The sequence below is a fragment of the Marmota monax genome, unplaced genomic scaffold, assembly GCF_021218885.2.
Source record: "Marmota monax isolate L192 unplaced genomic scaffold, Marmota_monax_Labrador192_F-V1.1 WCK01_AAM20220418_F8-fsc00112, whole genome shotgun sequence".
Lineage (NCBI taxonomy): Eukaryota > Metazoa > Chordata > Mammalia > Rodentia > Sciuridae > Marmota > Marmota monax.
This window is the reverse complement of record NW_026692073.1, coordinates 5,960,038-5,987,836: the sequence shown is the minus strand read 5'-3', so window position 1 is coordinate 5,987,836 and position 27,799 is coordinate 5,960,038. Positions and strand designations below refer to the sequence as shown.

Genomic DNA, 27,799 nt, shown 5'->3' with positions numbered 1-27,799 from the left:
CCTTTTATGTTTTAATTATAAGAGACAAAAAGAAAAAAGATAAGAAAGCAGAAAAGGAAGAAAAAGAGAAAGAAAAAAAGGACATAACAAAGCAATTATTAAAGCTATGTAAGAAGCTCTGGCTAAGCTTAAAGAAAAAGAAGAAAGACAGAAGATGGCAGAGGAGAAATGAATAAAATGACTGGAAGAACTAGAAGTGACGTGTAAAGAAGAGGAGTGATTAGAACAAGAAAATGAGAAAGGAAAAAACAAAAAGGAAAACAAAAGAACATTTAAAAAAAGAAAGGAAGCTTTTAAATAAATCCCAGAGAGAAGCCAGAATCAAAGCCAAAGCTACCCTTAAACTTCTACAAGCTCAGGGTGTGAAAGTGCCATCAAAAGATTCTTTGCCAAAGAAAAGGTAAATTTATGAAGGTAAAATAAGAAGAAAACACCACAGCAACTAGAAAATAAAGAAGTATCCGAACCAATGGAATTAAGGGCTGTTGTAGAAGTTTTAGAACAAGAAATTGTTCTAAATTCTTCTAAAGAAACAGCATCCTCTGTTGAACCAGAATAAGAAGAGGAAACTGAGGATGGTGGATTGGATGATTGGGAAGCTATGGCCAGTGATGAGGAGAGAGAAAAAGAAGGAAACATGGTTCATAAAGAAGTAAAAGAAAACCTAGAAGAGGAGGAGGAGGAGGAGGAGGAAGAGGAGGAGGAGGAGGAGGAGGAAGAGGAAGAGGAGGAGGAGGAGGAGGAGGAGGAGGAGAATGAAGAGGAAAAAGAGGAGGAAGGAGAATGTGAAGGCAGTGAAAGTGATGAGGAAGATGAAAAGATGTCAGATGAGAAAGATTCAGGGAAAGCATTAGATAAAAAGCCAAGTAAAGAAATGAGCATTCCACAGTCATTTATTTTTTTAAAAAATCAATTAAAAAAAAAGAAATGAGCTCAGACTCTGATGATGATGGAACTAAAAACAAAAGGGCTTATGACAAAGAAAAACAGAATTGAGAAATGGTGACTTGAACATAGTAAAAATGTAAATACAGAAAAACTAAGAGCCCCTTTTATCTGTGTACTTGGACATGTGGACACAGAAAAGACAAAAATTCTAGATAAGCTCCACCACACATACATCCAAGATGGTGAAACAGGTGGTATCACATGCAAATCAGGGCAACAAATGTTCCCATGGAACTAAGATGATTAAAAAATTTTGACAGAATGTTCGGATTCCAGAAATGCTAATTATTGATACACCTGGGATTTCAGTAATCTGAGAAACATAGGAAGCTCTCCTTGTGAAATTGCCATTTTAGTTGTTGATATTATGCATGGTTTGGAGCCTCAGACAATTGAATCTATCAACCTTCTGAAACCTAAAACATGTCTCTTCATTGTTGCACTTAATAATGCACAATATATGATTGTAAAAATCTCTGATGTGGCTGCTATTTTAAAGAAGCCAAAAAAGAATAAAAGAGATGAGTTTGAGGAAAGAGCAAAAGCTATTATTGTAGAATTTGCACAGCAGGGTTTGAATGCTGCTTTGTTTTATGAGAATAAAGATCCCTGCTCTTTTGTGTCTTTGGTACCTACCTCCGCATATACTGGTGATGGAATGGGAAGTCTGATCTACCTTCTTGTGGAGTTAACTCAGACCATGTTGAGTAAGAGACTGGCACACTATGAAGAGCTGAGAGCACAGGTGATGGAGGTTAAAGCTCTCTCAGGAATGGGAACCACTCTCAATGTCATATTGATCAATGGGCATCTGAAGGAAGGAGATACAATCATTGTTCCTAGAGTAGAAGGACCTATTGTCACTTAGATTCAAGGACTCCCATTACTCTCTCCTATGAAGAGAAGATCCTCATGTAATTCATAGATGACTTCACATAAGAAATTATCCTCCATTTACATGTGATGTATCAAAATGCATTCTATTGTCATGTATAATTAATAAGAGGAAATAAAAAATATGTAAGAAAATAATTTTCAGAGAAAAGATAGTGTTTGCAATATAATAAGATGAAGAGTTGTATATGTACAATAAGACAGCTAATAGATATATTTATGTATATATAGTTGGTTATTTGCCAGTCACATTTGAGGCAACTTTTTTTTAATAGTATGATTTGTGAATGAAGAACCAGTATGGAAAGCAGAAAGAAGTAGAAGGAGTTCAGGGGGTAAAGATTCTTGGAAAAGATCTGGAGAAAACATTATCGTAGCTGTATACATTTGTCTTTGTGTCTTCTATTCTGTTCTACTTGGTTTACCTCTCCTGGTGGCTTATAAAGAAAATGAAGTCCCTGTTCAGGTGCTGGTTCCTGCCTATGTCCCACGTGAGTGGTGGGAATAGGGTTTCCCTTTGTGGAATGGGCTGACTGAGAAATAAAAGCTAAGAGAATAAAACAGCAAAAAACCCCATAGAAAACAGAAAGTGGTTTCAAAAGCAGGGACAGGACAGGCAAGCCAATTGGATAGATTGAGCTTCTAGACTGTGGCAAAATGGAGCCCACACCTGCTTTATTTATACTGGGAAACATGAAAGGCCTTCCATAGTTTGTTCTTCATCAAAAAAGGTTAAAAGTGGGCTGTTCAGTTCCCAACAGGTTACTCCCATCTCAGAGCTACTATGAGGGATCTTCTTAGCAAAGCAGAGATAGTCCATTGAACAATCTTTTGCAATGGGAGAGAGTCATGGATATTTCCCAAGGCCAAACCTAAATCTCCCTGCAGAGATTTAGATGGAGTTGTATATGTACAATAAGACAGCAAATTGATATATTTATGTACATATATAGTTGGTTATTTGCCAGTCACATTTGAGGCAACTTTTCTTTATAGTAAGATCACAGAGAAGATAGGTAAATAATTTCTTGAAATTTGTCTTTTGGCCCTTAGAGTAGCATATTATCTATCTGCAATTATATATAAAGAGATAACAATGAGAAATTAATGAAAGGAGAAAGTGAAAGTTTAAGACCATATCATTTATTGGTTATTTCCTGAGCTACAGGAGTTCTGTTGAGGAATTTGTTGCCTGTGCCTATATGTTGGAGTGTTTTCTTCTAGTAGTTGCAAAGTTTCTGTACCTAGGACTTTGATCAACTTTTGCTGGATTTTGGGTAGCATAAGAGAGAGATCTAGCTTCATTCTCCTACATATGAATAGCCATTGCACTTAGCACCTTTTATTAAAGAGATTGGCTTTTCTTTAATATATGTTTTTGGCAGCCTGTTAAGAATCAGATTATTGTAGCTGTATACATTTGTCTTTGTGTTTTCTAGTCTGTTCCATCTGTCTGTTTTTATGCAAGTATCATGCTGTTTTTATTATTGTTGCCCTGTAGTATAATTTGAAATTGGGTATTATGAGCCCTCTAGCATTGCTTTTTTTTTTTTGCTCAGGATTTGCTTTGGCTATTCTGGGTCTTTTGTTCTCTCAAGTAAACTTCAGGATTTTTTTTTTCTAGTTCTGTGTAGATGTCATTGGTACTTAGATTGCTTTTGGTAGTATTGCCATTTTAACACTATTCATTCTGCCTATCCATGAACATGGGAGGTCTTTCTATCTTCTAATGATAAAAACAATTGCGGATTTGAAGATACAGTATATATAATATATAATATGTATATAATATATATAAAAGACCTTTGCTAGCTACTTTTCTGAAAGAGAATTAATATCCAGGATACATAAAGGGGAAAAAAAAACAAGCAAACAAACATACAAAACCTCAATAACAAAAACAAACCACAAAAACCCATTCAATAAATGGTCAAATGAACTAAATGGACACTTCTCAAAAGAGGAAGTAAAAATGGCCAACAATCATATGAAGAAATGTTAAACGTCTTTAGCCACCAAGGAAATACAAATTAAAAGGAAATCAAGATTTTTTCCTCACCCCAGTCAGAATGGCAATCATCAAGAATCCAAACAACAAAGGATGTAGGAAAACAACTCTTATACACTGTTGGTGGGAATGTAGTTTAGTCAAGTTGCCTTAGAAATCAGTATGGAGTTTCTTCAAAACAATGAAAGTTGAATTACCATATGATCCAGCTATACTACTTTTTGGTACCTATCCAAAAGAATTAAAATCAGCACACTTTACAGATACATACATACCCATGCTTATCAGTTCACAATAGCTAAGTTATGGAATCAGTCTAGGTTTCTGTCAACAGATAAAGGCATAATGAAAATTATATATATATATATATATATATATATATATATATATATATATATATATACACACACACACACACACACAAAATGGAGTTTTATTCAGCTACAAAGATATAAGAAATTATGTCATATGCCGGAAAATGAATAAAACTGGAGAACACCACATTAACCAAAAGAAGTCAGGCTCAGAAAGATAAATGTCTATGTTTTCTCTCATATATGTAAGCTAGAGGAAAAAAAAAGATGCAAAGTAAGTAGTAGGGAGACCATTAGGGCAGAGTAAGGGGATCAAAGGGAAGGAGGAGGAGAAGGTAAGAAGTATCAAAAAGTAAAATTGATCAAATTTTATGTATGTCTAAATATGCTAAAAATGAAACACATCATTTTGTATAATTAACATCCATCAATTTTTTTAAAGAGTTGACAGTTTGCAAGAATAGGTAATGTAGTTGTAGTGAGAGGTTTACAGCTTAGAACTCAGTTCGATTCAACTCTAACTCAACAAAGTGGAGTGAGCCTGAGAGTATCAGTAACTTCTCTGCTGACTGGCTGTTGGTGAACTCTTATGTTAGGTGGTGAAATCCTTTGAAGGAATAGTCAGGAAGACCTGCTGTTACTAGTATTTGTCCCCCAGAGCAGATTACCTAAAGATAAACATTTTTGCAGCAAGTAGATGCAAACTACTGACTATATAACATACATTTGTCCTCCAGTTACTGACCTGTTGAACACAATTTTATCCAATAGTTGATGCCTGTCTCTTTCTCTCTAGATGTGTGTACGTATGTGTGTGTGTGTGTATGTGTGTGTGTATATATATATGTACATATACATATATATATAATTTGTATGTATATACATATGTTTATATTTATGGTATTTCAAAATCTATCTAAAATACTTATATTCATTTTGTATATTCATAACATTTTAATATTTACAATACTTAAAATTTTTAGTTGGGAGCTTAGGAGTAATTTAAATGTTCTATTTTATAATTTGTCCTCTTTTTTAGTTAGGATATTTTCCCTAATGACGATTTGCTATTTTTAAATATAGAATGATAAATTTTTAACCAGAAGAAACAGAAAACCCTTTATTATTATATATAAATATAAATATATCTCAATTTGATAAATAAAATATGGGGCTTTTTCTTTTGGCCCCATATTGTAGTAGTTGTCTTTCAGTATTTTTTTTTTTGGCTTTAAGTATTTGATATGCTTTGTAAGATTATATGAAAAAGCTTGGTGTATAAATTGGAGATGATTTTGAGAAGCATAGTATCCTTTAGTTTTTATTTGGGAGAGTAAGAATTAACAGAAATCCATCTGTAAACAGTGAGCTATTGCTTTACATTTAAGAACAATTTAAAAATTATACCTCAAGTTCTTAGCTATAAAATAATGAAAAAATTGTACATATCTCTTTACCTTTATATATTTGTAAGTAAAAGTTTAAGTGTATCTGCCAGTTGCACATTTTAAAAAATAGGTGTGATTCACATACATACAAAATAATATCAACAGTCATCCTCAAAATCAGTAAGGAAAGCTGCCAGTCCTTTAAGGAACAATATTAATTCAAATATAAATAACAACCTCCTTAGAAAATACCCTTTTGTCATTGTTTAGATTTTTCATTGTTATTACTTACATGCAAATAAATTCTACATCCATTTATCCTTCCCTAACTGCATTGAACTGTAATGTACTGTATTATAGACATTCCATTTTAAATTCAACATGTCCTGAATTAGTCATCTGTATTGTCAGCCTTACATGTATTGGTACATCTCTTTATCGAGAAACATTTTAGACTTAGAATCATGCTTGGCTTTTCCCTCTCCTTAACCATTTTCTCTCAGCAAGTATATATGCCACTTTCCGTCCCTCAAATTTTTTCACATTGGGCCCCTTTTTATATCTGCCTTCCACTCTTCCCCTAATCCAGGCACTCAGCAGTAGCTTGTCTGTCTCCTTGCCTACTGCCCTGTATGTACTCAATTCCTCTTCCATGCAGACTCCAGGGCTGTTGCTGAGATGTAACTGTGTTTCTCCCTGGTACAAATCCCTTTCAATGACTCACCATCACCTATAGCATAAATTCCAAGCTTCTTAATTTGTTTTACATGGCCCTTCATGTCCTATTGGTCCTGGTCCGAGGTTTAAGCTGAAACAACCTGAATTGCCAATAGTTTCTCTTTTATGTACCATGCTGTCTTTCAGGTTTATGCCACATTCATGCTATCCTCTATGCCTAAGAGCAATTTCCCCTTCTTTTTGCCTGGAAATGTCTATGTATTCTTTAAGAATTAGCTTTGGCCGCATCTCCTCTAGGAAGGCTGCCTTTTCCCCTAGCACTAATTCCTTCTACATTCTCCTCTATATTTGGAAACATATCTATCTCCTTGTATTTCCCAATAATTTAATAATTGTTTAAGTCTACCTTTCTCCAAAACAATGTGCTCTTGACCAAAGGAATTGTCTTATTCATCATTTTTTAAATCACTTAATACTGTGCTTGAAACATAGTAGGATCATAATAGAAGTTTAGAACATAAATTAATAATGTGTGGGAGGATACACTGAATGGTTTCCCCAAACCTCTTGGAGATAAAGAATGTGATAATCCTACTTGGTGCTTGTCTTTGTCAAGTACTGTGGAGGAAACTTGGTCATGGCAATTTAGAATTGAAGAGGATACATCTAGCTTTAACAAATAAGAAAATGGTTCTTAGTTCATAAAGAATAGAATAAAAGTCAGGTTAATATAGTAATGTGTGTTTTTCACAAGGACAAGATTGAGTAACCCTTAATGGGAAAATGATATTTCTAGTGGCAAATTTGATTTTATTTCAGTTGCTCTTAAAAAATCAACCACAGCCAAGGATAGATATCCCCACTTTACCTTGACTACATCTCAAACCATTCATTTCTAAGTCCCCTAATGTACTTCAAAAGGTAGTAGAAACTGAGACCAGAGCTCATCCCTTCATGCTGCAGCAGCCAGTCATTGACATTCAGAGGACTTCTGGGCATTATATAAACAACAAAAAGCAGGTGGAGGTTGAACTGTCATTATTTTGTAGTAAAAGGTGTTATCTTAGGATAGGCCAGCTAGGGAATACCACATAGAAAAGAGCTAAAAGAAAAATGTGTGATGGGAAGGAAAGCAGGATGAGACTAAAATCAGGAAAAAAGAGGATAAAAGTCATATGACATGCCCTTTGAAGACCCGTGGAGAATCTGTGGTGGACCTCCTGTGAGTGCCTAAGTGATGAGTCTCTCCCCTTTCCATGGTACAATGAAGCAGGTTAGGTATGCAGACCCTAGAACCTGACCCAAACCCTACACTCCCTCACCCCCACTGCTCTGCTTAGCTATGGCTCAATGTTCCATTTGGTTCAGTTAAGAAATGCTTGGGTCTTAAATAGACCTAGTATGTTCAATCGACGAAAGGGAGGTGAGTTTGGGTTGCATTCAAAGTGAGGATCTGCTAGTCCAGGTTGGTCTGATGGGTAGAGACTAATCGTTATTGTGACTATTTGTTGGGAAGGCATTTTGACCAGGTTATTTATATCTGGCACTCTAGGTTTGAAAGTAACAGAATAGGGTAGAAATAACTTTCAGTGAAGATTATTTGGTGGGAGTGGAAAGAATATACCATACAAGAGTAGTATTTTGCATAAAGGAAGTTCTGTAAGTTTGAATTTTTACTCAGAATTTTTAAAAAAGGTCAGATAATACTTAGTGGATTATTTTTTTATATATGATAGTGGAATGCATTATAATTCTTATTACACATACAGAGCACAATTTTTCATATCTCTGGTTGTATACAAAGTATATTCACACTAATTCATGTCTTCATACATGTACTTTGAATAATAATGATCACCATGTTCCACCATCATTAATAACCCCATGCCATTCCCCTCCAACCCCTTCCTTCCTCTGTCACCCCTCTGCCCTATCTAGAGTTCATCTATTCCTCCCATGCTCCTTCTCTCTATCCGACTATGAATCAGCCTCCTTATATCAAAGAAAACACTCAGCATTTGGTTATTTGGAATTGGCTAACTTCACTTAGCATTATCTTCTCTAACTCCATCCATCTACCTGCAAATGCCATGATTTTATTCTCTTAGTGGATTATAAGAAAATATGATTGACATCATATTGTGTATCTGGATCTGGTATCCAAGCAAGCCCTTATATGCTAGGCACCCTAAAACCCTGCCTCTGCAAATGATTTGATGTATATATTCAACTTTTAACAACTGAAGTGTTAGAGTGCATATAAAAAGAATTACAGCTCCTCTTAATTCCATCTGTATGTTGATTCTTGCAATAGTAGTATCTAATGTAAACTTGGAATTAAAAGACACTTAATAAATTTTACTCAAATGAACTTGATGTCCTGATTCTATGTGAACCAGATAAGTTTGGATCAAAACAGTATAAAATGATATTCACCTCATAAGAAAGTGATCCAAACATATTGAATTTGTGAGTCATGGACTTAGAAGAAAAACAGTTTCTTATGTAGTTTGGACATAAAAAGGCTATTTTAGTTTAAGCAAAGGATAATTCAACTTTACCTGAGGATTTCATACTAACATTGAAAATGGAAAACATTGTAATAGCCTGAAACTATAATAGAAAATTCCATCAACTGGAATTATAATGTGCAGATGACTGCATTTCTGCCTTAGACATGATTGTGACCAGAGGCTAAATTCTTGAACTTCATGTACCACATTTGTCCAATAAGTTGAATTAGAGGGTTGCATGGTAATTCAACATGGTTATTAAAACATATGGAGGTTAAAATACCAATATAATACATTGGATTATAACCTGAATTGTGGAATCTGGAAACCATTCTAGGTTTGAAATATTCTGTTTTATAATTTGCTCAACTTGTAGCCTTGTTTAGAGCTAGTATTTTGGAAGAGCTAAATGCATATTTATGGAAATAGTAAGAAGAAAATAAATTCAGGTCCTCAGGGTTGTGGGTTCAGTACCAAATTGTGGAAAATATAGACAATCACTGTTTTTATTTGTTTGTTTGTTTGTTTTTTGTTTTCCTATAACACTGAAAAACAGCAGTTAAAAATGCTCTTTGGGGTGAGAGGTAGGGGATCTCTCCCTTTATTTTCCTCATTGATAGGAGCTCTTGATGCTTCAGGATATCTCAACCACTATCACATTCTATAGATTGTTTATTTTCAGCTTCCTAACGGATGAACCCTGTAAATAGTATATGGAAGTTCCTCAATAAAATTAGAGGGGGCTGGGGCTTTAGCTCAGTGGCAGAGCACTTGCCCAGCATGTATGAAGCACTGGCTTTGATCCTCAGCACCACATAAAAAATAAATAAATAAAATAAGGGTATTGTTGTCTCTCTACAACTAAAAATATTTTTAAAAAATTAAAAATAGGATTATAATGTGATCCAGCTATACCACTCCTGGATATATATCAAAGGAAATGAACTCAGAATTCTTTTATAAGGGATAGCTGCATACCCATGTTAATTGCGGAAATATCCATGATAACTAAGATATGGAATCAGTCTAAATGTTCATTAATAGATGAATGGATAAATAAAATATAGTATATAATACATGTATATATACTTATTATATATATGCATATATTATACATATGTATGCACAGTGGAGAATTATTCATGCATAAAGAAAAATAAAATCCTGTTATCTGCAGCAAAATGGATGGACCTGGAGTACATTATGTTAAGCACAATAAGCTAGACAAAGAAAAGACAAGTATCTCATGTTTCCCTCATATGTGGAAACTAAATATAAGCTGAATTGAAGGTAGAAAAGTGTTCTTGGTGTTATTTGTAGGGTGCTGGAGGGGAGAAGAAGGGTAAGGTTGGAGAAAGGGTGATGGATATGATCAGCGCATGCCAGATTGTAGGGAAATTTCACTGTGAATTCATATAATATGCACATTTAATACATATTAATAAAAAAGAAAATTGAAACTGAGACAAAACAAAAACTTTTCCCTGAACCCAGAACTTCCTTTGACACAGTAGCTGCCAAAGCAGCCCAAACAGTAGTGTAGGGTTCCATGGACCTTTCCTCCTGTCCTCCCCAGTATTCCTCTACTTGTGCAACCTGTGTGTGGATAGGGGTAGGGAAGTTCCCTTTCACCATTGGGGTTGAAGAAAAGATATTATTGAAAACAAATATTAGAACTTACAAAAGATTTTATACATAAAACAGTATTATAAAAAAAAAGTAATCATCAGTTTACCCTTAAAATGTACACTAGCACATGCATGCATGCATGCATGCACGTGTGCACGCGCACACACACACACATCATAGAAGTAATACTATCAAAAGCCTACCTAAAAGACACAAATAAGCTTATTAGGAATTTTATTTTATTTTATAAGCATTTCTAAAGGCCAGCTTGCAAATTTCTGCAATTTGTATGTTGGAGGCTACAAGGATATGACAGATATGATTATTCATGAATCAGGATGTATTTATTTGTTAACTTTCCCACCATTTAGGTTGGGGCATATTTTACTTTGTTATTTATTCATAGCCATGGAAACCAGAAGTTTATCTCATAATCAGAGTCAAGGCATGTAGTAACAAAAAACATATAAGCAAATGCTTGTTTTAGATGTGTTATGAAATCAACTGAATCTTTGAAGGCCAATTGGAGATTACCCAGGGTTAACCAGCTGCTTTGGGAGTGTAACAGAAACCAGGAAAACTGAAGATACTGACACTTAAGTTGAATAAACCAAGGGAATTGTGCTTGACTGGTACCTTTCTATAGTAAGAGAAATTTTTAAAAGTGTTCCCAAAGGAGCAGAGGTAATGGAATTTCAAGTAACGTTGAACAGAGTATTATGAGATTTAGTTCTAGTTCTAAGTATGTCAATGATCTGAAGAGATTACTATTTTGTTTCATAACAGTACTCTCTACATCTGCAAAATAAAACAGCAAGGTGATTTCTAACATGTCCCAGAATGTTACAGTTCATGTCTGAAGCAGCACTGAATGGTTTGCTAACCTAGGAAAATTGTTTGTGGAGAAGAGACAATTATACAATGTATCTTGTCAGTTGTCTGCATCACAAAATGAACAAAATATCAATCTGTTGTGTTTTGAGAGCCTATTTCTGCTGTATAAAATTTTTCATCAAAACACAAAAAGCTCAGATTCTTTGGGAAATGTGCCATGGAAAGGAAATGAAAGCATTAGCCTGGCAACTGCTGGTGGTGACTATTGGAGGCTTGTTTATCTGAAGGTTAGCCAAGATTCTGGTAAAGAATATGGGCTGGAGTTCCCTCAAACACAACATTTTATGTGAGGCTTCCAATACTTGTGTAAGTAATTGCACAAGCTTCACTTGCATTATTATGATATTTCTAATTCCTTTTCAAATCTAGAAACCAAAAGGCACTCAAATATCTAAAATAGAGAAAACAGTATTAGATATTCTCTTACTCAAGACATGAAAATAGAATTCTGAACTGCAATATATTTGAAAAGCCTCTAAATTTTCCCTATTGACTGACCTTTTTTTCCAGATTTATTTCCCATGCCCAGATCTATTATCTGTGAAAGATAGCATGAGATTTTGATGGCCTGCAGGACACTGATACTTGGATATGCTGCTTTCATCATAAAACACAGATCCAAAGCTTACTCATCTTCTCCCATTTAAACCTGTTTTCCTCACCCATTGCTTTTAGTATCACCCTCGCTTGAAATCTTGGAGTCATCTTTGACTCGTCCCTTTCCATTCCTAATATCATTTTCTCCAGTTTGTCATCATATTCTTCCTTCCAAATAATTTCTTCTTTCCAAATATTTGCTCATATTGACCATTTTTTCCTTTTTCTACAGCTCTGTGTTCATCCCTACTGATTGCTTCTAGATTACTGAAACGATTTCCTAATTTATCTCCTTATATCTAGAGTTTCTTTTCTTTAATACATGGAACTCTAATAATTCACCCCAGATCCTAATCCTTGTGTACTGTATCACCTCCTAAGAAATGAATAGTTTTGAATCAAATAGAAATTTGGTAGTTTGGCCTGACTTTCAATGTCTTTTATAATTTATATTCTCCTATGCATGTAACTGTAATGTAAACAGCAATTACTATTCCCCTTTCATTTATCATTTTTCTGGAATATACTCTGGCTATATTGATGAAATAAAGAATTTATTGAAAATATCAAAGGAAGAATTACCAGCAGTTATACAGTGTTGGAAACAGATTAATTTTCCACACACCAGAGTGCAGAGAAATCTCATGACAGGTTACAGGGAAAGTTAATAGGAACAACCTAAACCTAGACTGTGTGTTCTGAACCTGACCAAACATATCTTAAAACAAGTGGCAGAGCAATCATATTCCCAATATCTTAATTACATTTTAAGACAAAGTACAACATTCTTTAAAGGATACAGAAATATCTGGTACCAAAAATGAAAAATTTACAATGCCTAGCATCCAATCAATGTACTACCAAAACAAAGAAAGAGGAATATATGATCTGTAACTGGAAGAATGTGAATTAGTGAAAATCTGTAAAATACACACTGGTTGTTTAACACCTGACTATGAGTCTCATCATCTTTGTCATTTCCAAGTCTGCCTTATAGATATGCTCAAATATGTTCATGGAGGGAAAAAGCATATTAAAAATGACAATTGAAATTTGAAAGGAAAAAGTAAGTGAAATAAGAACTACACTTGATGGGATTAAGCACAGATTAAAAATTGCAGAAGGAAAAAATGAGTAAGCTTAATCATAGCAATGGAAACAATAAAAAAATATATGTATGAATGGGATTCTACAAAGTGAGGGAGAGGAAGGGAAGATTTGAATGATAGGGAGGAGGTTTAGGGGGAAAACGGAAAGAAACAAAGATCTAAAACTATTTAAATTTAATAAAAACTATGAACCCATAGTTGTAAGAAGGTCTATTAAACCCAACTAGAGCAAACATTAAAACTAAACAAAACCAACCAACAAACAAAAACAATAAAACAACCAGGCCTCAAATACACCAAATTGTGGAAAATCATTTGCAAAATAGAAAAAAAAATCTTAAAATCCAGAGGAAAATAATGTTAAAATGATAGAAAATACCTTATCAGAAACTAGAGAAAATGGAGTGGTCTCTTTCAAGTACCTAAAGAAAAAAATTGCCAACCTAGAATTCTATGCCCAGTGCAAATGAAATAAGGACGATTAGAAATGAAAATGATTGAGAGAAATTTCTAAAAACTTTCAAGTAATTTATGGGTCAAAGCAAAATATTACAAAGGCATTTATAAATATTTGTAATGAATGAAAATAAAAATAATAAACAAAAATTTGTAAGATGAATCCAAAGTTGTGTTTAGAGGAAATTATAGTGATAGATCCTTCTATTAGAAAAAGAAAAATGGACCCAAATCAATGAAGAAGATAAAACATAAAGGAAATAATAAAATAGATAGGAATCCAATAACACTGAGGCCAGAAAAACAATAGAGAAAATTCTTTGGAAACAAAGCCTTGTTCTTTGAAAAATTAATAAGCCAGATGAACCTCTCTATGGCTAGGCTGAACAAGAAAGAAATAAAGAAAGCCTAAATTTTTCATATCAGGAACTAAAGGGAAAACATCACTATGTTTCCTACAGATGGTAAAGGGGATAATGAGGTTAAAAAAAATGAACAATTTTATTTTAATACATTAAGACAATTTGGATGAAGCTGACTAGTTCCTTGAAAGACACAAATTATTGAGGCAGAAAGAAAACTCCTAGAGCCTATACAGAAACTCATGCAAAGGTGAATACTGCTATTTATCTTAGGAAAATGTAAATCCAAGTTATAGCAATAACTGGGGTGGGGAGTAGTTGCTTTCAGGGGACTTTGGCAATGTCAGGAGTCAGTTTCGAATGTTAAAACTGGAGCAATATTCCTGGCATGCAGTGGGCAGAGGACATAGATGCTATTAAACATCCAACAATGCTCAGCACAAAAATTATCTTGCCCAAAATATTAACAGTGTTGGGGTGAGGGTAAGAAATTTGACACTACACACACAATACAATAGGTAATATTCAAGACAACACTAATGTTGTCAAGAATGTAGAGAGAAAGGAATTCGTAAATGCTGGTGGGAAGTTACAGAATCATTAAATAGTTTGGTAGTAGCTTATAGTGTTGAACATGGGCATGCAAGCCTAATGACAGGTATTTACCCAAGAAAAATGAAAACTTGGGTCTACTGTGTGAGTCCGCTTCCCATTGCTGGAAAAAAATATTTGATAAAAACAACTCGAGAGAGAGAGAGAGAGAGAGAGAGAGAGAGAGAGAGAGAGAGAGAGAGATTGCATGCCAAATTAGGAAACCCCTTCTGTAACTATGGATTTCAGAACCACTTAACCTTTATCAGAGTCAGAAAGTCAAAGTCAGAGAAAAACTTATTTTAGCTCATGGTTTCAGAGGTATCAGTACATGGTTGCTTGGCCCCATCATTTTTTTAGGCCTGTGGTGAAGCAGAAACTCCTGTTGGGGAAGCAGGGGGAGGGCAAGGGCCAGGGATAAAATATACCTTCTGGGGAATTCCCCCAGTGACCCACCTGCTCCAACCAGGCCCCACACCTCCTCATTTTTCCAAACTTTCCCAATAGCTTCAGAAGCTTGGGACAGGCCTTCAATATAAGAGCCTTTGTGGACATTCCAAATCCAAACTGTAACATCTACACAAAACTTGTGTCCTTTCTTGACCACTTTATTTTAATATCTGAAAAATGTGAAGAGCTCAAATGTTCATCAACTGGTGAATTAATAATCAGATTATGGCATAGCTATATAATAGAATACTACTCAGCAATCAAAAGGAATAAATTAGATGCTACGGTTGTGGCTCAGTGGAAAAGCACTTGCCTAGCACATATGATGAACTGGGTTTGATCCTTAGCACCACATAAAAATAAACAAACAAAATAAAGGCATGCTATTCATCTATAACTACAAGAATTTAATTTTTTTGTAGTTATAGATGGACAGAATGCCTTTATTTTGTTTATTTTTATGTGGTGCTGAGGATTGAACCCAGTGCCTCATGCATGCTAGGCAAGCGCTCTGCCACTGAGCCACAACCCCAGCCCTACAAGAATTTTTTTAAAAGAATAAATTACTAATACATGCAATGACATGGATGAATCTCAAGAGCATTGATCTAAGTGAAAGGATCCATACCATAGAGTTCATATTGTTTAATTCCCTGTATACAAAATTCAATAAAAAGCCACACTATAATAGTCTGCTTTTGCAGATCAACGGGTCCAGGGTGATGAAAATGTTCTAGAGTTTGATTGGTGATATTTGCATTACTGTGGATGTTTGCCAAAATTCATGGATTATATAGCTCAAAATCAGGAAGTTTATATGCAGATTGTACTTCAAAATAATCAGATTAAAAGAAAACAAAGAGAGTAACTGCAAACCAAATAAGGGAAACCCCTTCTTCAACGTAGGTGTCAGAACCATTCAGAGTTTATCAAAATCAGGAAGCCTCCTGCCAACCTGGAAGCCAATTCTAGGATGTCAGCTCAAGTCTACCTCGTCAGCTATCATCTGGACCCCCAAACTAGACACTGCCAGCCTGCCTCGCTATCAAGACCTTCCAAATTGAAGCAGGCAAATCTATTTCTCAGTCAGAATCCTAACTGTGATGGAATCTGAGTGGTTTGAGTCTGGAGTGTTTTATTAGTAAGATTCCATGTTAAATGGAAGTTGGAACCAAAAATTAATGAGCCACTCCAGAGTATATACTATAGTTCCCCGGCTCATCTTCAAGTAGTGACTAGCTAGTATCCTCCCTGCTTCTCCTATGTAATGTTTACTTCCTTCTTTCTTATTTGGGATCACTGCCTTGAGCCTTCCAACTTTTCCCTTCTTCTTAGTATCAAGGCCTCCTCTTATCTGGATCCTTTATCTTTCAAAGCTTAGCTCCAGCTCCTTTTTTTTTTTTTCTTTAAAATACTGCCTGTAGGTCCAGAGAAGCAAGACTTACATCTCAGGGAGCCTATGTTTTGGGGGTTCATTCCTAAAAATGTTCTACATAGCCTTACAATGGTACATAGTGGTGGAGACTAAATGGAGGTAAACAGTGCTCTTTGGATGGGAAATCAGATTGGACAAAGACCTCTCTGTGTTTCCTTTCAGTGTGCTTGTTTACCCTCTTCTAATTCCTGGGTTCACTAGAAAACTGAAGGAGCTCAGAACTCAGCCACTGGAGCTATCCTATATCCTGAGATTGGGCTCATGTTCTAGAAGAGTGATATGATCAGTATTTGTGCTCCCAATGACTGTTACAGTGTTTACCCTATAGGGTTATGTGAGTTTGTACCACTAAAATTGGGATAAAAATGTTGATTTGGAGCCATTTTCAGTTATGTGAAACTTAGGACTGTAGGTTCACAACTCAGGGTAATTGCTAATGTTTGGGCTTAAGATGCATATGTGATCCAGTGTCAACTCTTTCCTTTATTCCAGTTGCAGCCTATTCAGTTCTATAGTATTCCAGCTTCTCTGAAGACCTCATTATGGTGAGGGATGCAACAGCCACAGGTGACCAAGTCTATCTTTCTGAAAGGTGTTCATCACCATTGTTCTACTGTGCCAGCTGGCTCTTCCACTGGATGCCTCCAATGGATATAACAATATGGTGGCTCAGAGGTCCATCCTAGCTGTACATTAGGGCTGAATCTTCCTTGCTTGTTTTGTCTGTGGATCTCTTGTTTACCCTCCTGGTGCAATGTGTGAAGACAGGGATATGGTAATAATTGAACACTTAAGTGTTCTCTAACAGTAGCCTAAGTGTTGATTGGTGGAAATTGTTTAAGAACTGGAAGAAACACCATCCATATTTTACATTTATTTTGCATTTTCCCCTGCACCTAGATTTCTGTTAGACACTGGCATGTGATTATTATTTCATTTGTTAGATTTTGTCTCATAGATTGAAAAGCCCATAAAATACTCAACTTTCCCAGTAAATCAAATATTTCATTTAAGGGGTTGAATGCTTAATATTTTCTTTCTAAAAAATGATGCTATTAAATAATGTTGACTTAGTGTCACAAGGATATTATTCTTCAAGTAAAGAAAACTAGAATATGTATTTCTTCTTTTGGATGATTTTAGACATAGTGGTGGAGACTATTAATTTTGAAACTGAGTTCTATGCCTGTTATATGGTTAAAGACTAAGCCAGTTTTTGATGGTATGAAAAAAAAAACAAGCAAACAGACACACATTTCTTGAATGTAAAACAAGTGTCTCTTCCTTTTTGTAAATTATTTTCCTTTGCATAAAGTATTTCCCAGAGCATTGTGCTGATGCTGACAGAAGCAATTCTGTTTTTCTTTCTTTGGTATGTAGTATGGTTTTAGAGGTCGATGTGATGTACTTTAGTATGACATGAAAGTCATCGTGAGATTTATGGAATTGACCAGAATTTTATTGCAGCCAGATTTTTTCCTAATAACCTAAGCCTGACATCAATTTGGATGATGAATGCACTCAATTTAAATTTCCTTTTAGAATGCATACAAATAAATGTTAAAAAAATACAGAAAAATCTGCATTTGGAATAGATACCCAGTTCCAAATCTATCATAAACTTGCGTTAGTAATACATTTGAACAAGAAAATGTTTTGAGTATTGTTCTTGTTAAATCAATACATTTACCTGTACTTTTGGGGTAAAAATTCTTCTAAACTGATTTGTATTTATGTCAGAAAAATGTCTTCAAATGTGAGTTTGCCTAAATACAATGGAAGGAATGCATGAGAAAAAAAAGTATGAAAAAAGAGAAAAGAGAATGGTTATAATATAAAAAAGAACACATATAAAAACAAAACAAAATTTAAAAAGCTTCAAAACAATAGAGCAAGCACCTCAGAGACATGAGAACATGTCTCTGTTGTTTTATTTTGTTTAAATACTTTGAAGCACTCAACTGTAAAAGCTTTCAGTATACAAAATATAAATACACTTATTTGAAGAATAAAATAGTAAATTTGGAATTAGTCAATAAATGAAAGCCAAATATTAGAAAGTAAGTTTAGTAAAGCAGCGCATTTTTGAATATCTAATAAATTATCTAAATGGATTTTTGCTTTGGAAACATTTCCAGTAATCTGTACTGAATACTGGGGAGACCAGAACAAGCCTTTTTGAGAACTCAATTTTATGTATTCCAGACCAATCTATTTATGGAATAGACAATGATGACAATGACCTGTTTTTAAAAAGTCTATTATTTATATTAAACAGACTATCAATTCTGTAGTAAAGTTTAGAAGTAAACTTTGGTGTGCTAATCTTCTCTGCTAAGAGAGCTTTTGGGGATAAAACATATTCTGTCATTCTGAAACATTTTCTTGTGTACTGAACTCCGATGTAATTATCCATTTGTGAATTTTTAAAAGCATGAATTAATTCAAGCAATTGTTACTAAAATACAGCTAGTCAATATTAACAGTTAGATTTTTCTAATTGTTCAATTCTTTGACTACATACAATCATTTAAAAAAAAACTTTTTTGTCTTAAGTTTGTTTCAGAAAAATACTGAAAATAAATAGAATCTTAAGCATACTGTTTTCCAGACATTACATTGACCTTATGTTCAATTGACCTTATGACCTCATGTACATAGAAATTTCATTTGTGATATTGGACTGTTAAAATATTTCATTTTTTAAGAGAATAAGCATTTTTAAGTTATATAAATCCTTTTTCCATTTGAAGTTTAAGAAAAGCAAGGATTAAAAAAACTGTCTCAGAATGAAAAATTTAGAACTACAAGGCATACACATTGCATATAAAATTTATAGTTTAAAGGTTTTTAAATGACATATTACTAAATGTTTTAAAATTTATATCTTATTCCTCTGGAATCACTTGACAATTACATAATAGGTTGATTTCTCATATCTGTTTAGAATAGTTAATTTATTATTTTATTAAACACATTATTATAGTAAAATTACAAATTTTAATCTAGTGCCAAAGCCATAAATTAAATCTTACAACAAATCTCTGGATAAGCTTTTTTAGAAAAGAATGAACTTCTTTTTATAAAAGTTTGGGGAAGACCAAACTAAATACAGTTAATTGTAAGTAGTCAAGTAGTGGAAAAAATAAAGGCAATCAATATGATAGATCTGAATTCAAATTCATGTCCACTACCATAGAGGTTTGTTTTAAGTGAGTGACTACAGGTTTTGTATTTGTAAGCTTTCAGTGAATTGTCAGAATTAACAAAATTGTGTATCCTGTATAGTACAAAGAATGGACCATGGTACAGAATTCCTAGAGGTTTGGAGGCATAATCTCAGCCTGGACATTTGAGCCAAACATATGACTCTCATTACCTGGGGGTTCAAATCAGGAGGAAATAAGGCAGAAGGTGTGTGTGAGTGTGTGTTTGTGAGTACATGCTCATGGGAAGTTGTGTGTGTCTAAAATGTTTTTCCAAATGTTTGGATTAAATCCAGAGTTATGTTTTTGATATATATCAAGCACAAAAGGTATGAAATGATGAGAGAAGTGATTAACACATAAAGGTAAAGTGAATAATCTTGCAATCTGCTTGAGCAAATATTTATACTTCTGTGTATTGACCATTGCGCATCCTTAGACATATTACCTGAGGCCTGGTGCATAAATACTAATTAGGCAATTTGGTGCACACACTTACTTCCAAAGGACATTTTGATGTGGAGATGTAATGAGAAGCAGCAGCTGAAGGACATGCTTTCCTTCTGGTGACACTAATGTGTAGGGGCAGGTGCATCACCAAAACAGAGTATGGAAGAGTAAAATTTTGGCATGTGAACAAAACTATTTTGGATCACCCCTCCAGTAATTTTTTCCAAACTTTGTTACTTAAGCAGGTAGGAATGTCATGTTGAATTCATATTCTGCAAATATTAAACAAGGAATGGGAAAGAACAAACCTGAAGTAAAAAAAAAAGGTTTTTAAAGTTTAAACTCTATGGGACATTCTATCAGCAAGATAAATGAAGTGTTATTGACTTTGTATTTTGTGGCTATTTTTGCAGCTCTGCTAAATGGAACTCACAAGATTTGTCCACCACTATCTGAAGTCAAATTATGAACTGATTTGAATTTATGTCAGAAAAATGTCTTCAAATGTGAGTTTGCCTAAATACAATGGAAGGAATACTTGAGCATTCAACTGCACCACTACAGTTCACTACATGCTTGCTGACTTAGTGAATATTTTGGACCACTTAGAGACTAGCAGAAGAATTTAAAATTCAGATATCAAAAAACAAGACATTTTAGGCTTCCTGAACAAGGTTTGAAATCATTTTGCATTTGTCTGAAAATTTTAAGATGAAAAGCACAATCAAAAATTGCAAGGGCAAGCTCTTTGTCACAACAAAACTCTGCATGGAAAGCAAGTGGGAACTAATGATTGTTTCTCCTTTGCAGCAACAAGGGGGTGTAGGGAGTCCTTTAAGCTTTCTGGCAGGTTTATTTTGGTGGACTCAATGCTTTTAGTACATCATTCTAGGTGAGGGAAATTCCTAGTAAAATATGTTCAGAAGATTTTCTTTGAGCACTAAGAATATTATTGCTGGGCACATGCAAATGTTTGGAATTATATTCTTTTTTTAAAGATATATTTTCTGGTTATAATGTATTTTAATGATAAGAAGGAACAGTGAGAATCAATCTTGCTGCCTCAGTTCAGAAGCAGCAATCACATGACTGTCCATATTAATGGTCAAACTCACCCGTGAGTGTAGACTAACAGTTTTTGTTTGTTTGTTTTTGCTAAATGAACCAGATTTAAATGTATTGAATTGGATGAAATGAAATAATCAAATGGTTGAAATAGTAAGTTGGCAGTCAAATAAAGGATAGTATTTTCATTGCAAATGAAGAGTATTCTATTAGTCTAAGCTTTTGTAGTTTTTCCCAAACTCAATAAACGCAGACCTTTAGTGTTAAAAAAAATGTGAGGGAGTGAAATTCCAATGTATTTTAAAAAGTGTTTTATTGTTATACAGTTTAGATTGTTTTTATTATAAACTTTTGTCACTTAACATTTCATTGGTATTTCATAAATGCTTTTAAATACTGTAAGATTCAACATTTGAAGATAAGATAATCATAATGCAAACCCACCTTTCATTCATCTTCTAAAATACAATACATTTTCCCTCACATTATACGTATGCTTTTATAGATTGTGACAAGGTTTAGGACACTCATTTGCTGCTTGGGTCAGACATCTGGAGGCTTCCTGAACAGCAATACAGTTTCACTGAACCTCAGAAAATTCATATCTTCTCACTAAGATGTAAGCATGGTTGCTTTCCATCACTTGACTTTTCCCCCACATTTCTCTCTGAAGTTAGGGGAGACCCTGGGGAAATACCAAGGATGGCTTCTTCTAGAGCAAAGACCTGAGGCCTATGGCAAGCATGCTGAACAGCTTCCTTGTCCCTGTTTTCAAGACCAAACACTTGTATCAATCCTTCATGAACTAACCACACTAATTGTGAGGAAAATCAAACCCCAATGAAGAATACTTCAAGAAAAAATTTAAAAGAACTTTAATTTTGCCAGAGTATTAAAAAAATAAAATAAAATTACTCATTGTAGTCTTTCTGAAGAAGTGCTCAACGTCCCAAGCACAAGGTCCCCACCTGCCAATTTAACAAAGATCTCAGGGTGAAGAAAGGCAGGTCTTTATTATAAGCAGGAGGCCTCACTCATTAACTTGCTAATCTGTGCTCCAAATTTCTAAGAAGAAACTATTCTTAATCTGAGTTGACTCAGATTTTTATGAAATTTTGCTAGGATCTATTATTCCTCACACCAAAAGTATTCATTTCATCAATAGGATCAATGTGGGGACTAATATCAATACTGAGATCCATGCCTCTAGGTAGAGAGCAATGAATGTAACATTTCCAAATGTAATACACTTGCAATAGGTAAACCTTAAATTTATTTAAAATCCATAGATAATCAACTAATTTTACCATTTACAGTTTTAAATAGAGCCAATGCATACAGGAACATTATGAGAAGTATTTCAAAATTATGTGTTTGAAGTTTATTCTCAAATAAACAATCTAATGATACATTTTTTAAACTAAATGTCTAAGTTTTGTAAAACTTTACAAGAACTTTCTATGTTCCTTATCAAGTGTGAATTTAATTATATTTTTTATAATTTTTTAAACTGATGAACTTTTTTTTTGCTTTGTTTTTGGTGCCAGGGATTGAAACCAGGGGCACCTAACCACTGAGCCCCATCCCCAGCCTATTTTTATGTTTCATTTTAAGACAGGGTCTCACTAAGTTGCTTAAGGCCTTGCTAAGTTGGCTTTGAACTTGTGATCTTCCTGCATCAGCCTCCCAAGTCACTGGGGTTACAGGCATGTGCCACCAATCCCATCTATAATTCTTTATGTAAATAAAGAATAAAAATCTCAAGACCAATAACTATGTATTATATTATTGCATATGTTATAGTTAATCAAAATTATTTAGTAGACTTCATTGAACTAACTTAAAGCTACTTTTTAAAATATATATTTGAAGGACTTTTTTGAAAAAAAAAGAATTTTATATGACAGTATGATTGAAATATTGAAGGAAAGCTATCTTAGCATCTATGTATTCATCTATATCAAAATCAACTTTGATATTGCTAAATATATAGCTCTACACATAAATGGATACTAGAAGAAAAATAAGAAGTCCAAATAATAATAGTAAAATCACAGGTGATTTTAGTTTCCTTAATACCATTAAAAGACAAAGTTACAACAAATCTAGTTTTGCAGATCTTAGATGCATTCTTTAACTGAGCAGCAGTCTGGACCAAAAATGATTCAGAATGCTGCATCCACCCAACCACTTGTGCAATTTATATTTATAGCCAGAGAAAGGAAGTGACATACAGAAAAGGGAAGTGAGGTACAGAAACACCTGGATTAGTTACATCTCCATATTTGCCTTCTTACCATAGTTTGAATAGTTGGCTGGCTATGATTGACTGAAGTGCAACTTCTGTGTTTGGCTGACACTCACCTATTTATTACCAAGGCAAATTTCAAGTCAGGTTTTCAGTTTGTGTACTAAGTTAGGTTGCAGTTAATTATGTAAGGACATGACTGGAGCCTTCCTCAGGCCAAATGTAGCTTGATTTAAGAATAATTTTGTATACTTTCTTCATTGCTTCAATAAAGGTGAAGTATATTTATAATTATAACAAAAATAATGCTATCATAAAAATAATTTCTTATGAAAAATTTCTTTAGATTTGATTTCAATATTTTTTTATATAACAGAAAGAACAACAAATGTACCCATAAGGATAATAGAGATTAAGCCTTTCCCTTTTACAGTCTCCAATTCTCTGAAGTTTTAGGCTCTTTCCTGGACTAGTAGCAAAAATTCTCTCCTGAGATTCCTGCAGACTAATGACATGGAGATGAACAACACAAAACACTTCTTATCCCTTATCTTTTTGTATACAGATACAGTCTGATTTCTGAGGTCAGGGTGGTCCAGTGTAGGCAACAAGCATCAAAATGAAAGATGTGTTGTCAACATTTCCTATCCAAAAAGGATGGAAGTTTCGAAAATCTCACCAAAGATTTAGTTATCCTGTTTTGCTTTTATCAATAAGTTCACTTAAAAGGCTTGTTACCTTTAATTCAGGATTTCTAATAATCTACTAAATTATAATGATCTAGTTATACTGTAACACTTTTTAAGAAATTATACTTAAATAGATGAATAGATGTTCATCAAAGGATGTTTATAATAGTTATACATTTACAACATGTGTACAATTCAATAAAACACTAACATAATGTCCTATATATACTGTTTTGTCCCTTAGGAGTAATTTATTTTCTGATGTAAACAGTGAGAAAACCAAATTGGAGGCACAAAGTAGTTTATGAACTTCTTCAAAAATTGCTTCTAGAAGTCAGAATTTATTTTTAAAAATGTTGTCTTGAAACAATATCTTACAACCAACTCTTCATTACTACAGATAGATAATGTAGTATGAACTAGAGAATCCCTAAATTAGATAAAAGAAAGAAGGAATGACACTAAAAAGCAGGAGACATCATTTGCCACAAATATACCATGGGCACGTAGATGGTTAGAACAGAGCTTGTTCCCAACTTTTTCATTACATGCCTAACTTCTTCTCCTACTTTAGGAAAAATGTTCAAACTTTTCTCATGGAAGGAGGATGAGTTCAGGGCATCCTTCAGTGAGAAAGAAGGAGGCAACGGATTCAGTCAGATAACTAAATTATTGAATAGTGCAGCTCTTGACTTTGAATTCCTCAGGGTGTGTGAGTGTGTGTGTTGTGTGTGTGTATGTGTGTGTGTGTATGCAAAAGTGTATAATTTTAGAAATTGCAAGATCAGAGTGTGTGGATAGGGAAACAAACTTTAGCCTAAGCCAAGAGCTAGTTGGCTCACTTGGAGGAAGGGGAAGAATTCAATTGGCAATCCTTAAGAAGAAAAAATGAAAACTATTCTAAAACTTCAAGAGAAGATTTAACTTAGAGTTCTCTTTGGAAATTTTAGGCTTAAAAAGCTTCTAGTCATAATCAAGCTAAACTAGGCATCCCTATCTGAGAGAAGTGAGGAATTGGAATAATAGCTGGCAATGACTGATCCAAGAGATTAAAATGTTAATAATTATTAAATCTGCAGTCTGGAAATCTGTTATTCTAGGCGGTAGAATATGATGAAAATTAGCATAGTAATTCAATTTCAGCTGGTTTTCAAGTTCCAAGTTGATAAAACAGGCTGCCATACATCAGTGGCAATGACTAAGGGTCATGAAGCATCTTAGAATTGCTAAAGGGAAGCCAAACATATTTCTAAAAAAGTATTTACTACTTTGGATGCCATGAGAGCAAATGACTTCTGTTTTTTTTAACCTTCAGAGGGACTGGAATGTTTAATAGGAATATCTGGCAATATTCATTGCATCTTTATAGTGCTTCTTGAATGATTTGCACAAAGGAGCAAAGAATTTTTCAAACAGATCCTAAGATCTGCTAAAGAAATAAATCTGTTGATAAAGTAATGAATTGGAAAAAATAAGCTGTGTGTGTGTGTGTGTGTGTGTGTACTAGATCTAGTCAGATGCTACAAGAATAAATTCAATAACTGAAACTATATTTTATGTTGTGCTAGGTATAGTCTGTTCCACCACATCCCCTTTCCATGTTGCTTCATGAGCAAGGGAGAATCCTATCTCAACAAGCAATCTTGGCCTCTGATTTAAGCACAGTTGTTTTCTATGTTGGTGAGTTGCACTATATGTGCTTCAGCTGTCTTTTTTTCAGCTTCACAACCAAAATTATTTTAGTACTTTGTTTATTTTATTTCAAATATAGTTTGTTATACATAGTTTATAAAGATATTCATTTTATTTGCCATAAAAATTCTTTCTATTCTACCTTATCTTTTAAAATCAGCTTTATAACTTATGGATAATCATTCTTACTAAAGTGGTAAGAGTACCTTAATATACTAAGCATTTTTTATGGGTTGGCTTTTGTCCTAGCTGTTTTACATGTAATCTCATATTGAGGACTCACAATAACAAACTGAGGTAGATGTTATCTAGATAAGATGTAGAAACTTGTGTCATAGAGGTCAAGGAACTTGCTGAAGATGATAAAAACCAGAATTAGAAATAAGATGTAATAGATTCACAAACCTAGGTTGTTATTGTTGTTGATATTATTATTATTATTATTATTATTATTATTATTATTATTATTTTATTTTAACCAACTATTTATTGAATCATACTAAATAGTGTTGTTTTTTTCCTATGGAGTACTATCATTTAAAGTTGAATCATCATACATTGATTCCTATTACTTCTAACATTTTCCTCTAAGACTTTTCTACTCTTTTGTTTGGAAAAAAAAAAAAACATTGTCTTTTCAATTTCTTTTTAAATGTATGTTAACAATAGCTGATTAGAATGTAGTCATCCTAGAAAAAGATTCACTTGGAAGGCAGATATATAATTCATTCACTGATAAACCAAAGGAACAAAGGAACTAGTTAGTTATTAATCCTGATAAACTGTTTTTACACATGTTGGCCTGTCTATTTTACAGGTTCTTTAAATATACGACAAAATAAAGGCATTGTGATTTTGATTAGCTCTATTATATTTATTGTATAGTTACCCAACATAAAAGAAAATAAAAACATGAGTTGATTTAAAATGTCATGGGGTGGAATGATTTGAATACATTCACACTTTCTTTGTGCTCTTATCTCTTACACTATGACTTTTTTAGTTCCCATATCTCTCTTCCATAATAGACTCCTGTTCCCATTTAATCTCACAACACATTGCGCTCTCGCGCGTTCTCTCTCTCTCTTTCTCTCTCTCTCTCTTACAATTTCTTCCATTTTCATTTCTATTCTTTCAAACTTCTAGACTTTCTCTACTGATTCTAGTTCTTCTCCACCCCTAAGTCTCCTTTCAACTCATTACAATAGAGTTTACTTGACCCAATTTCACCATCACTTGACTGAACTGTTCTTAACAAAGGTCACCAATGATTTTCCTGTTTCCAGATGTCATGGGCATCATATTTAATGCTCATCTTAACTCAAGTGGCCACTTCTTTGTTTTTGCAATACTTTCCTCTCTTCAGTTATATGAAATTATTGCGTTGTGCTCCTTTTATACTACTGGATCTGACTTCTCACTTTAATTTTCTGTGTTCTTTTCTTTTTCCCAACATCCAGATTATGCTGTTTTTACCTTTTACCTCATCCCTTCCCTAGATAGCTATATGCCTTCCCAGATATCTAAGCACTGACTTTTAATTTGTATTTCTCCATCTATCATCTCTAGACATACCTATAGAGAACAAAAACTTAACATGTTAAAAAATTAATAATAGAAAACAATTTCATTGCACATGCAGTATGCTGGTCAGTATTCTAAGTGCTTTGCATACATTATCTTAAATAATCCTCACATGGCCTTCTATATAGGTATTATTGTTATCCTCATTTTACAAATAAGTACAAGTGATAGAGTTTGATTAACTTGCCCAAGATCACCAAGCAAGTAGGAGATGGAGACAGATGAACCCTGTTCTAGAGACTCTGCTGTTTAACTACTAGACTCTGTATGGCATCTTTATATTTCCTTACATTTCACATAGGAAGTTGGTAAGCTCTTCTCATCTTTTAGGAATCAACTTACATTTGACATCTTCAGAGAGGCTGTCCTTAATCAGTTTGTCCATAATAGCTCCTGGATACTTATCCTCAGTCTTGTCTTTGTGTTCATTTCCCAAAATTGCCTATTAAAAGTTGTTAAGTCAATCAGTTCACTCATCACTTTTGTCAGGCATCCTGGATCATTTTGCTCAATACCCATTTCAGTCTCTTTCTGGTGTGCCTTCATGTACTACAGAGATGAAAGTTAAAGTTTTCTAAGTGTACCTTAATGCTGAGATT

The 27,799-nt window shown here is 33.9% G+C and overlaps 1 protein-coding gene and 1 pseudogene across 2 annotated transcripts in view; one reads left to right on the top strand and one right to left on the bottom strand.

Annotated features, from left to right (window-relative positions):
- Positions 1-27,799, bottom strand: part of Cfap299 (cilia and flagella associated protein 299) — a 644,193-nt gene that overhangs the window by 62,808 nt on the left and 553,586 nt on the right. The gene's annotated exons all lie outside the window — the stretch shown is intronic.
- LOC124102320 (eukaryotic translation initiation factor 5B-like) lies at positions 30-15,895 on the top strand (annotated as a pseudogene).